Source organism: Amblyomma maculatum, chromosome 8, assembly GCF_055883805.1.
Source record: "Amblyomma maculatum isolate TAMU_Amacu chromosome 8, ASM5588380v1, whole genome shotgun sequence".
NCBI lineage: Eukaryota > Metazoa > Arthropoda > Arachnida > Ixodida > Ixodidae > Amblyomma > Amblyomma maculatum.
Genome location: NC_139351.1, coordinates 119826237 through 119838589, shown reverse-complemented (window position 1 = coordinate 119838589; position 12353 = coordinate 119826237). Strand labels below are relative to the sequence as shown.

The 12353-nt window shown below is 44.4% G+C and overlaps 1 long non-coding RNA gene across 1 annotated transcript in view; it reads left to right on the top strand.

Moving 5' to 3' along the window:
• Positions 1-1986: 1986 nt before the first annotated feature.
• LOC146182328 (uncharacterized) overlaps positions 1987-12353 on the top strand; it is a 50134-nt gene continuing 39767 nt past the window's right edge. Inside the window, exon 1 of the long non-coding RNA XR_014700054.1 lies at positions 1987-2754. This is a non-coding gene — a long non-coding RNA (uncharacterized LOC146182328). The remainder of the gene's footprint in view (positions 2755-12353) is intronic.

Here is a 12353-nt window from a genome sequence, read left to right as displayed (position 1 = left end):
TTTTATTACCATCAGTTATAGCGAAAAAGGTTTTGCTAGCGGAGGAGGGGGGGGGGGGGGGTGCGTCGTAGAAGATAATTAGCTCCATACTGGAATCAAACAACGCAAAGTATTTACATTTGGCTTCGGTTGTTTTTTTTTCTTCCCGCTGCTCACGAAAGTATTAAAATATTTAATTCGCATTTTTTTATCTCTTAGAACGGGCCTTGAAAGGGTGACGAAAATTGTACTTGGTGGCGTGTGCGTCTCCTGTTCAGGTGACTCCAATCGGCTATTCGAAACATGTAAGGTCAGGAAAAATTAAAGAGCATTGCAGAATCTGCTTTGGAGTAATGCGAAAACACGGATGCTGCTGTTGGCTGCTTCTAGTTGCTTAATTCACTTCTTGTTTACCCATTTTAGTCTTTGGTGCTTGCAAATTGCGCGCCAATCCCTTCCTCTCCCCTTTTCCGGCTCTACTTCCGGTTTCGGGACATCACATCCTTGACGTCACCCTAACTGATTGTCTTAGATAACTGTTTTAGTCTTTGGTACATTCAAAGTGTGCGCCAATCCCTTCCTATGCCCTTTTTTGGCTCGACTTCAGGTTGCGTGACGTCACATCCTTGACGTCACCTTAATTGACTGATTTAATTAACTATTTAGTAGTAGAAAAAGCTTGACGTCACCCTAATTGACTGACTTCATTATGTGGCGCCTGCCATTAGCTAATGAGACCATTTCCGCCTTTACTTTTACATTTTGCCTCTAATTAACTACCTAATTAACTTATTGACCTCAATATTTTTTTCGGACACAACATTAGGTCACCTTCTATCGATTGACACCGCTCATTAACCTCTATCACTTCTCAGTTACAACTGCTGCGGACACGAATTTGCGGGCGCGTTCTGCGGACAGAAATGTGTGAATATAGCGAAGTAATGCTTTCGCATTAATAAAATCAATAAAATCAGATTAGGCAACTTCTAAGGGAACAGGAGGAGGGGGGGGGGGTGGAATTGTTTCTACAAGAAATCAAACATGCAGAAAAGTCAAAGCTATGCAGTGCCAAACATTTCTCCCAGGAGGCCAGACTTTTATTCAGGTTTGTTGGCTTGAAAGTGGCATATTTCAACACGTCTTTAGGACTCTGCATCAAATACCTGCCGCCGGATATTTTATAGAGGCTTCCTTGGGGACCTCTCAACGCATCGGTCAAAGGATTCAACTTGAATTGAGGACTGCGCAGAGAGCTAAAATGATAAGCGTAACGCTAAGAGACAAGATGGGCGCAGAGTGGGCCAAAGTAGAAACGCGAGTTGGGAACGTTATAACTGAAAATGATTAGAAATGGCCATTTGTAGGAAATGTAATGTGAAGGCGAAATAATCGATGATCGCTAAGGGTGAGGGTGGCAGAAAGTCATGTGGAAGAATGGGAATAGGAAGATTGCGGGAATCACGTGGGCGCAGCTGGCGCATGAATAGGTTTGTCAACTGATTGCTCCTGTTCTAACGTTCTTCTGAACACATATCAGGTGCCTCGGAAAATAAGCCGTTAGTAGAAATACAGCTTCTATGTTTTCACTTGTCCGCTACTCTCTAAAATTGCCGCATATAAATAACTGTGAGTTAAACCATTCTAAAATGTTACCGCAGTATTGGGTTCTGGTTGTAGGATGTTAAAGTAGAATGTTAAAGAGAGTATTAAACAGTAAGCCGAAAATAAATTTCGGAGGCTGTCTTTTTTTTTTTTTTTACTTTATCTCAGCTAGTCTATCCTTCACGAAATTTCAAATATTCCTGACGTGATGGTGAACTTTCAGCAGCAGGCAAGCACTATCAAATCCTACCAGTCGTTTTCCCAGCAATCAGGCACGGAGTACACGTTTCTGGCAGCCTGATAACGAAAGCCGCAGAAAGCCGAGCGCAGGTTCTATGCCAAGATATGACGAGAACCGAAAGTACGATAACGGTCAGTCTCACAAGAAACGAAAAAAAAAAAGAAAAGCATCGCTATCGCCTCAGTAAACGAAAATGGCAAAAAAAAAAAAAAAAGGCAGTGACTGCGATTTGGATAACCCCGGTATTAGGCGAATGCTTCGCACCATGGTTATACGTTAGGCATCGATTTGGTCAAATTCTGAAATATTGGGGGTCCAGGGACCGAATTTGGGGTGGGCTAAGTAAGTAGGGTTGGATGTCACCACTGAATGGGCCATACTCGATTTAAGCTGGACGTCGATCGGTCGAAATCGGTTGAAGCCCAGAAAACGTGTGTGAAGCCCGGTTAGTCTTGGCTCATGTCTGCCTGTGCGTGTAGTGAAGCCTAAGGCAATTTAACGGTCAAACTGAGGCTTTCGTGACGACTGCTTTTCTTAGCGTAGTAAAGCTTTCGCTTCAAAACATGGGCGGGGCCATCTACTCTGTCCGCCCAGGCGGCAAAATGGACGAGGCTGGCGTAGGGGCAAAATACAGCAAAGAGCATACTCAGTGACTACTCCGTGACTTCTTCGCGACCTCGGAATCACTCTGAAGCTACAGATTTGCCTACCTGTTCTGTGTGAAACCCGACAACGTGTGTGTGTGTTTTGTGTTAGCTGGGCGTCGGACCGTGTTTGCTTCTCGACAGTGGGCGGAGTTCCGGCTTCCGCCGAAGCCTACTCCGTTTCCCTTTCTAGTCTGGCCTAGTCGGCGCCGCCAAACGAGGTCGACTTCAAGGACCAAAGTCGTCGTGAACCTGGTTTATACCTCTTCTGCAAGCGCCACATTGGTGAGTGTTGGGCTGACCTGAATTTTGCAGCTTACTTTTCTGTATTACGCTTGAGCGTTAAGCGCAATCACCGATCACTTCTAAGCATGGAAAGTGCACAGCCTACTCCGATGCAGCTCGCCATAACGATTCGTCGTCACATTTTAACATTTCTTGCGCATATCTGGTTAAAAACGAAGTGTACCCGCCTATGCAACACATTACGCTAATGACTGCTGACGAAGGCTGATCGCACCTGCGGTTCTGAAGAATGAACGCACGAAATTTTGCAATGTCAAGTCGTGCGGTTAAGAATGTGGGTGATTGTGTATACGAGCCGAAATCCTCGTTTGACACGCCTGCTACTGTTTTTAAGTTTAGAGAAGCTGTTCTTGTGGTTATTCCTGCTTTCATATACCTTGACGATGAAGTGTTATAGCTGAACAGTGTGCGCCAGATGTGTACTGTGCAGTACGGCCCTCGAGCGCTTGACACGAACGCTCGAGCGCGTGTTTTACACGGATGTTACCGCCGCTCAGCCTTTGCCACTGGCTCTGAGACCATACTGCATGATGCCATCGGAATAGGTGGCGGTAGAGGGTGTCATTTTTTTGTTTCTAAAGCATGATGTTGGGCCCATCAGCTAGTGCTGAATGACAGTAATTTTTGTCGCGCCTATAAGCTCGAGCGTTCGTGTTAAGCGTGGTGGTGGTAATATGGTTGTCAGGTTCGTGTTAAGCGTGGTGGTGGTAATATGGTTGTCAGTACGCCTATGGTGAAAAAGTCGCGGACCAGCACGATTTTTTTTTTTTTTGCAACTACAGAGATTCTGAAAATGCTTTTCAGCGTAGCTAAGTATGCCTACGCTGAAATGAACGCTAATTAGTACTTACTCCCTCTTAAATCCTTCCACTGCACGGGCGCAGTATTATCGATAACGCCTGGCTTAAAATGGCCTGCATCCGAACATGCGCCGCCATACTGAAGGAACTGCCTGTATCATTTTCGCCTTTCCGGACCGTATCTGCTATCATTAGCGATACACACAGGGACGAGCTGTCGTTAGATTGTGTATAGCAGCATTGGCTCTCGGCACTCACTTCCGCCCTCATTCTGGCCACTTAATATCATTGTTTGGCTGTGTACTGCTCGTTGCTTTCGGCAAATAGCTAAATAATTTGTCACTACGGCTGGGAGATCCACGTTAGGGATCTTATTCCTCGCTTGCTTTGTGCTGAACCGGCGTGAGAGATGGGCATTTATTACGGGTGGACCCTCTTGTTTGGAGACAAGCCGAAACAGCGTGTCAGCGTGTGTATTGCATCAATTCAAATTGGCTGATGGAAATTCCTAAAGAATTTCGGAAAACAAACAAAAAGCAAACGAAATAGTTTGAAAACTCTGTCTATAGTAATGGCAGTGAATCTTGTTACCGGCGAATCCATAGGATCATAAAAAACATTGCACCGAGAAGGTGCGTTAATTTTGAGGGATCTTTATTTGCAACCTGAGCCATATATCTCGGAGGTCATGCGGTGTTCGTTAAAACTCTGTGAAACGTTGCTACTGGAGAACTATAGCAATAAGAAAGAACGTCGTACCGTCTTTGCCCAAAGTAACCAGGCTGCTCCAAAGGCTGGCGGAGCAAGCAGGCGGCCGTGTAGCGGCGTTGCGCTCGCTGTGGTTTATCGGTGCTCGTCAGCTCCGAGGGTACAACCGCTGACGTAACTTCGCACCTTCACTCTCGCCCGTCGGATGATAAAAACTAAGCGCGTATGATGTGCGGGTTGCGGTTTCACGCGTGCGAAGCCTTGTTGTGCCCAGCGAGGGCGCTCAGTAGCGACGATGCTATTCGCCCTTCTCGGCAACTGCGGAAAACAGAAAAGCAGGTGGTAGTAGACATGGTGAGCTCTTGCTGTTTGTTTCTAGGACGAATATGGTGCTAGGTTTTCCAGACAGTGTCGCCCTGAAATTAGGGTTCTGCGAACGAGAAAGCAATCATGTGCATAGAATGGGTAAGTGTGAGGAAGGTTTCAGTTATTTTTAGTCCCAGTCAGAAAAAACTACAGAACATTTTCTGATGTTACGACAGAATTTCTGTGCGGTTTTTGACGGGAAACCTGTAGCGACAACAGAACATGTTGTAGTAACATCAGATATTTCTGTAGTTAAAACAGAAAAGTGCTACAGAACTCCAGACAACAGAAATATACTACAGAAAAACTACAGAAATACAGAAAAGTACTACAGAACTACAGAAAAATCTGATGGTTACGACAGAACTACAGGAGATTTTGTCGTATTTTTCACACAGTTCTGTAGTTTTTTTCGACTGGGGTTCTTTACTTAAACCAGAACTTACCTACATGCAAATGCAAAAACTTGTTAGAATCAATCATTGCACTTATTTTTAAACAGCCTCTCCAAAGGGCTAACACAATTTTGCAAGCCTAAAAGAGAGATAAGTTGGCTTGAAAGGGTTCACAAGCTTTCCCATATCTTTGTCCCGGAGTTACGACCCGTAATGTGGCACTACGCAAAGCACCTGGAGAAAGCATATTGAAATTTCGAGGTGTGTTATCATTCTTTAATGCAAAGACGCATCAAACGCGCAGGAAAGCGCAATACTGCTCGTGCGTTTCAGCAACGGATTGCAGAACACAACCACGTATAATTAAATAGCAAGAAACGCGATATAATATCAGCTTCAGGGAAGTTGCGAGAAGAGCGAATAGCCCCGTCGCTATACTGAGTGCCCTCGCTGGGCACAACCAAGCTTCGCACACATGAAACCGCAGCCGGCACATCATACGCACCTAGGTTTTATCATCCAACGGGCGAGAGTGAGGGTGCGAAGTTACGTCAGCTGTTGTACCCTCGGAGCTGACGAGCACCGATAAGCCACAGCAAGCGCAACGCCGGCACGCGGGAGCGCGCTTGCTCCGCTAGCCTTCGGAGCAGCCTGGTTACTTTTGGCAAAGACGGTACATGATTATGCAGCGGATCGATGTAAAACCTGTCTTTCAGATGTTTGAAAAAGTCACGAGCAATGTTAACTTCTTTTCATCTCGCTCCTTCAAGGTACACATTAACTTGGCGTTGGGCGCGCAGCAGACAGCCAAACGGTAGACAGACGACATACTGAGAATACAGAAACTAGAATTTGTAACAAACAAAAGCCCCCAAGGGAAACATGCACATACATATAATACACGGCTTCCCACTTTTGCCGACTAAAGATGACTACCACTTAAAGTACAGCTGTATCAGCTGCTAGTACTAGAAGATATCTATAGTGGCGGCACAGCAACCATAGTTTTGCATAAAGAGAGTAACAAATTCTTATGAATAAATGTGTTACGCAAGGAGACACGATCTCCCCAGTACTGTTGACAGCTTGCTTAGAGGAAGTACTCAGAGACTTGGAATGGGAGCAGTTAGGGATAAGGGTAGATGGAGAATATCTCAGTAATCTGCGATTTGCTGATGACATGGCCTTGCTAAGCAACTCAGGGGATGTTCCGCCGGGGTGGTGCGATGATTACGGCGCTCGACTACTGTTCTCAAGGATGCGGGATCGAAACCTGGCCTCGGCGGTCGCTTTTCGATAGAGGCGAGAAGCAAGGCGCCCGTGTGCTGTACGATGTTAGTGCACGTTAAAGAACCCCTGGTGGTCGAAATTTCTGTAGTCCTCCACTATGTCGTCTCTCATAGCCTTAGTCGCTTTGGGACGTTAACCCACACAAAACAAACAAATAACTCAGGGGATGAACTGCAAAGAATGATTGATGGCCTAGACAGGAACAGCAGAAAGGTAGGCTTGAAAATCATTACGCAGAAGACAAATCTAATGTTCAACAGCCTTGGGAAGGAACAGCAGTTCACAATAGGTAGCAAAGAACTGTCGAATATACTTAGGACAGGTAGTAACCTCAGATGCAGACCAAGAAAGGGACATAACTAGAATAAGGTTGGGATGGAACCCATTTGGTGAGTATTCGCAGATTATGACTAGCAGTTTACCGGTATCACTCAAGAGGAAGGTATACACATCATCATGTTTGCAAACAAACAAGACGATCGAGGTGGCGATACTCTCGTCAGCGATCCCACGGCAGGCAAAAAGTGCGACCGCGGCCGCGGCACTATGGCGACCTTGTCAAGGCCGTGTGATTGTGATTTGTAGGCGCATTCTTGGCAGACGAAATGATCATGTGCTAGTATTTCGTGAGCCTCAGCGGTGAGGACAGAAGCGATACATTGAAAAACTCTACGTACACGGCGTGCAGCGTACGGACCCGCACGCCATGCCGATGGAGATTGGGTTCAAGGCGCACAAGAGACCGTTGCTGCCAGCCAGGGAAAATGAGCGACGTTGAGAACTATTTGCTGTTTTCTCCCAGGCAATTAAGCGCGGAACGCATGGGGAATTACAAAGCTTCGGATGCTTACTACTTTGAGTCGAGTAAGCTGACGGTGATATTTCTCGCTCATAGATAGCGCGCGCAAACCGCGTACGAAGTGGTCCGCTCGATCCATATCATTGCGTTATCGAATGATTATTCACAGTGAGCGGCAAATGAGCGCTCTTGGTAAGCACGATGCACCTCGCTAGCGTCGAGCGGCCGTCTGGTTAATATTATTTAGGTCAGCATGGAAACAGTAGCCTAGAAACCGCACGGATTAGCGTATCATTTCGCTATGCGTTGAATTCACAACGCTGCGCGTCTGTTGTGTTCGTGGGCGGCTGTCGTCGTTAATGGTAGCAATTTTATCACGGGTAGTCACACTGTTAGCTTGCATTACAATTACGAGCTGCAGCGGCCAGTGTGTTTCCATGGGTCCCGGTAAACATTTTCCCGGGAAACAATGGCCCCGGATAAAACGTCCGCAAACAGATGCAATAAAACGTACTGCAAAGTCGAGCTTTCGCCTTGCCTGGTGCTTGGCCTATCAGCGATGAATTGCGCTCATTGTAATCAACTTTCACTGTATTTATCTTACATCTGTGTTTATGGTTCTAGCTTGAAAATTATTTATATTTTGAATCCGGCCATTATATATATATATATATATATATATATATATATATATATATATATATATATATATATATATATATATATATATATATATATATATATATACACACACATATATTATCACGTTCTGTAGTTCTGTTTACTAAAGGCGTAGATTGAGTTTCCTTGTGTCTAGCCGCAGTAATGTATGCTACAGTGCTTCTTTCTACCAGTCCGCTTGAAATTTCCAAAACCTGGTACTGATTCCGTGCGTTCGCAAAAAAAAAAATTATGTCGCCGAAATTTGTGCGGTCGAGGATAAGCAAGTCTCTCGAATGTGTAATATTAGCCGGGTGATTAGACCGATATTAAACAGCGATATTTCGCAGCTTGGAAACTGGGAACTATGCACTGCATAATACTCGCTGGATGTTGTATAGTAAGGGGGTTCTCTTCTCTTTTTTTTTTTTTCGCAATGCTTTCTCGCCAAGCCTTCTCCAGTTCCTGCAAACCTGTAAAGCACCCAGAGGACCCAGTGCCCAAAAAATGGTTACATCTATTCTAAATAATAGGCATCCAATAATTAAGATGTTCAATTTTTCGCGAAGTGAGTTCCGGGCAGGTTTTCAGTCAATTTCTTCGGTGACATTTTTTCCTAGGGCCCTTAGCAACGCTGTTGCTAGTGGCCCGAGTTTTCATAGCAACAGCGTCGCCATTGCTAATGGCCCGACTTGGCTAACCCTAAATTTTGACGTCACTTCCGCCACACTTTCTCCAATGCATTGTGAATGGCAAGGGCCTCTCCTAAGTTGTTTCCTTCCTCCATGATGTGATCTCACTTTAAGGTCAATGGTGGCCACCGCCGGGTGGCCACCTCCATGCGTTTTCCCATGATTTTGTTTCTCAGCGTGTGGCCTGGCGGCGGTGCGTTGTTCACGTCAACGGCATTTTCGGACATATTTGCGACGTATTGAAGTGAACCGCAGTGTTTTTGTGTACGTATTTAACTGCAGATGTGAGTAGTTTCGTTCACTGCTGTCAATGTGCCGCCTGACATACACTCGGAACAGAAGTGGCCCTCGAAGTTCCCTGCGTGTTTTGCGTTCTTTGTTGTCTTCACGACGATGCTCGACCTCGCTTTAAAGGTAAGCGATCTTATGTATTGGCACATAGTGGGTGCGAATTTTAGAACTCATGTTTTACAGAAAGCATGCCTGTCATACTGCTGAGTTTGAGGCTCAGGTAATTGCAAGCGTTACAGACGTGTTCGGAGCTCGCCGCCGAGAGGGGAAGGAGGGGGGGGGGGGGGGTTCGCTGTACATTAAATATAAAGAGAAATAATTCGATTTATACGATTATATACGATTTATACGATTTATACGATTCGATTTAACGCAAGGAGAATGCGTTTGGTCGATTTCCCTCTCGTCCTGAGGTTCCTTCGCATATGTCAATTTTTGATGTCATGCGCGCTCGTGGGCTGTATTTTAGCTTTATGTGACACACTGGGTAAGCACAATATTTCAGACAAATATTCTCTATCTTCTGCACAGGCGCTGGCCGCCGGTTTGTGCATCTGGTGGCTTTGCATTTCTTTCATGCTGTCTTCAGTTTAGGCGACAGTTTATGCAGCACGTTCGGTCGAAAAGTCGTCGGCATAGTAATACTAGTAGTAGTAGTAGTAGTAGTAGTAATACTAGCAGTAGTCGTAGTAGTAGTTGGCACAGCATGCCGAAAATAAGACTACATAAAAATATTGACACTGGTAATTTGTGCTTCTAGTGATAGATGATTGATTGGTGTGTGATAGGCGATGAAGAGTTGATGCAATCATTGTAATTTATCATTGATGAATTAAAAAAATAAAATTAGAAAAGAGGGTTCAAAGGCAGGAGATTGCTCAGACTGAATGCTTGATGTTTCTAATTAAGAAAATATAGAGTATAATTGACCAATTCGTTAATTGAAACAAACAATGAAAATGCATTCAAAGTTGTCAGACTGCTTAGAACGGAAAGCCAATGTTTTGTGGTGCTAAGTATTGGCGTATAAAAGAAAAAATGAGAAGTGAAAAATATTGTCCGTGTGTGAAAAAACCTACTGCGTGATAACCTCTACAGAGCTTATTTTATTTATTCTCACTTCTGCCATATTTTTGTCCTAGCCACATTGCTCAATTGTATTTATGATGGCATTACATTATGTCTGCAGGATATACCACATGGGAGCTCACAGCATTGACTTTGTAGCAACTGGAAAATATTCAGGAGCGGCATGTGAACCAGTGGTGCGTGTTCTGGCTGCAGTGCTTTTCTTTAAGTTGGATTATGTGTTCTCCATCCTAAATAAATAATGCAATGTGTAAGTACTCCAGTTGAACTTTTTGCTGGGCTAGTTGGTGCATGTTGTGAAATAAAAAAGCGTCAGCAATGAAAAAATACAAGTAAGTGTCACGGACAACTTGTATGAAAGAGCACTGAACAAGGGTAAAGGGAGATACTGAAGTTCGCAGGTCGAGCCAACGTTTTGACCAGTTGGTTTGTCTTCGTCTGGGTGGAGAGATCATCACTGGCAAAGGTTTAAATACGCTGAAGAAGAAAAGCGGGGGAGGAGGAGGGTGCGTGAGAAGAAAGTGGAAGAAGAAAAATGGAAAAAAAAAATTTCTTGAGTATGGATTCTCAGCCTGGAATCGGTGATCCTGTGGCCTTAAAAAGAAATAAAAGTGGCAGCAGCAGGAAGAACTACAATTCAGGGTAGATGATTAGTCAGCATAGTCCAGGGTTTCATGGACTACCATCTGGCGAACATTGCAGAAACAAACATACACTCGCCAAAATGTTTTGAAAAAAAAAAAAAAAAAGGAAACATGACATTTCGGGGCCTGTACGGGTCCCTTGATCACATAGAGCACTGCATGGAACTACGGCGGCCTAAATGCAGTTAAAATTGAGTAGTGTCCGATTGTAGACCTCTGGAAGATTTCCATGTGTCCTATTAGGAGCATAACACGAGGCATGCTCTTAACAGGACACGTGGAAATCTTCCAGAGATCTACGATCGGACACTATTCAGTTTTAACCATATTTAAGCCGCCATCGTCCCATGCAGCGTTTCATGTTATCAAGGGACCCGTACAGGCCTAAAACGTCGTGTTTCCTTCTTCATCATCTTTTTTTTTTTTTTTTTTTCAAAACATTGGATATGATTGTTTCTGCAATGATTAGTCGGCACCTAAAGCAGTTTTAATGCAGACACACCTTTCTTGAAGAGCAACATGCATTCCAAAAGGTCCTGATAAGGAGTATATCTGCAGGGGAACAATTCTCAGAAGCTTTCCTCAAAGGGGGAGAAGGAAAAAGAAACAATAATAACAGGACAGTGAACCACAGTGACAGGTGTAGTTCACTGTCCTGTTGTTATTGTGTTTCTGTGTTCTTCTTCGCGGTCTGCAGAATGCTTTTGAGATTTTTTTTTTTTTTTTTTTTGTAGTCGTGGCCGAGCGTTTAAGGCGGTAGACTATGATATCCATGCAGGGTGTTTTGCTGGGCTAGTTGGTAGTTGTCGACAGTATGGTATCGCAGCGCTGGCTGGCAGACGAGAACAAAAAAGTATATTTAAACCGTGCCAGTGATGATCGCTCTACCCAGACGAATACGTCTACTTGTCGAAATGTTGGCTCAACCTGCGAACTGAGGCTTCACCCCTCTACCCTTGTTTAGTGCTCTTTCATACAAGGTAGCAATCTTCTTCCTCTCATTCTACACGGACAACTTGTAGTGGAACTTGTATTCGTTCATCTTTGACGCTTCTTTATTTCATCACAATATGTATAACTGTGCACTAAATACCTTATTCATTCTTGGTAGTTGGATTTCAGCCGAGACTTGTTTCAGACCACTTTGAATATTATGTTGAGCATCAGTGTTCCTTAAAACCCTGCATTAAGTGGATGAAAGGCAAAATGTGTGGAGAGGTTATCATTGATGTAAATGTGAGCAGACAGAAATGGAGCTTCTCATGGCTTTTTATTCATGTGTCATTAAATTGGAAATTCTTAAGCATCATCATCATCATCATCAGCCTGACTATACCCACTGCAGGGCGAAGGCCTCTCCCATATTTCTCCACTTAACCCGGTTACTGTGCTAGCTGCATCCACTTGACCCCTGCGAACTTCTTAACCTCATCCGCCCACCCAACTTTCTGCTGCCCCCTGCTGCGCTTTCCTTCCCTTGGAATCCAGTTTGTTACCCTGAGCGACCGTCGGTTATCTTCTCTTCGCATTACATGTCCTGCCCATGTCCATTTCTTCTTCTTAATTTCCACTAGAATGTCGGTAACTTGAGTTATTTCTCTGACCCACTTTGCACGCTTCCTATCTCTTAATGTAACCCTGCCATTTTTCGTTTCATAGCCTTCTGAGTTGTCCTCAACTTAAGTAGAATTCTTTTTGTTAGCCTCCACGTTTCAGCCCCATAGGTGAGTACGGGTAAGGTGCAACTGTTATATACTCTCCTCTTGAGCGATACAGATAAGCTGGTAATCATAATCTGCGAGTGTTTGCCAAATGCGCTCCATCCCAATCCTATTCTTCTTGTT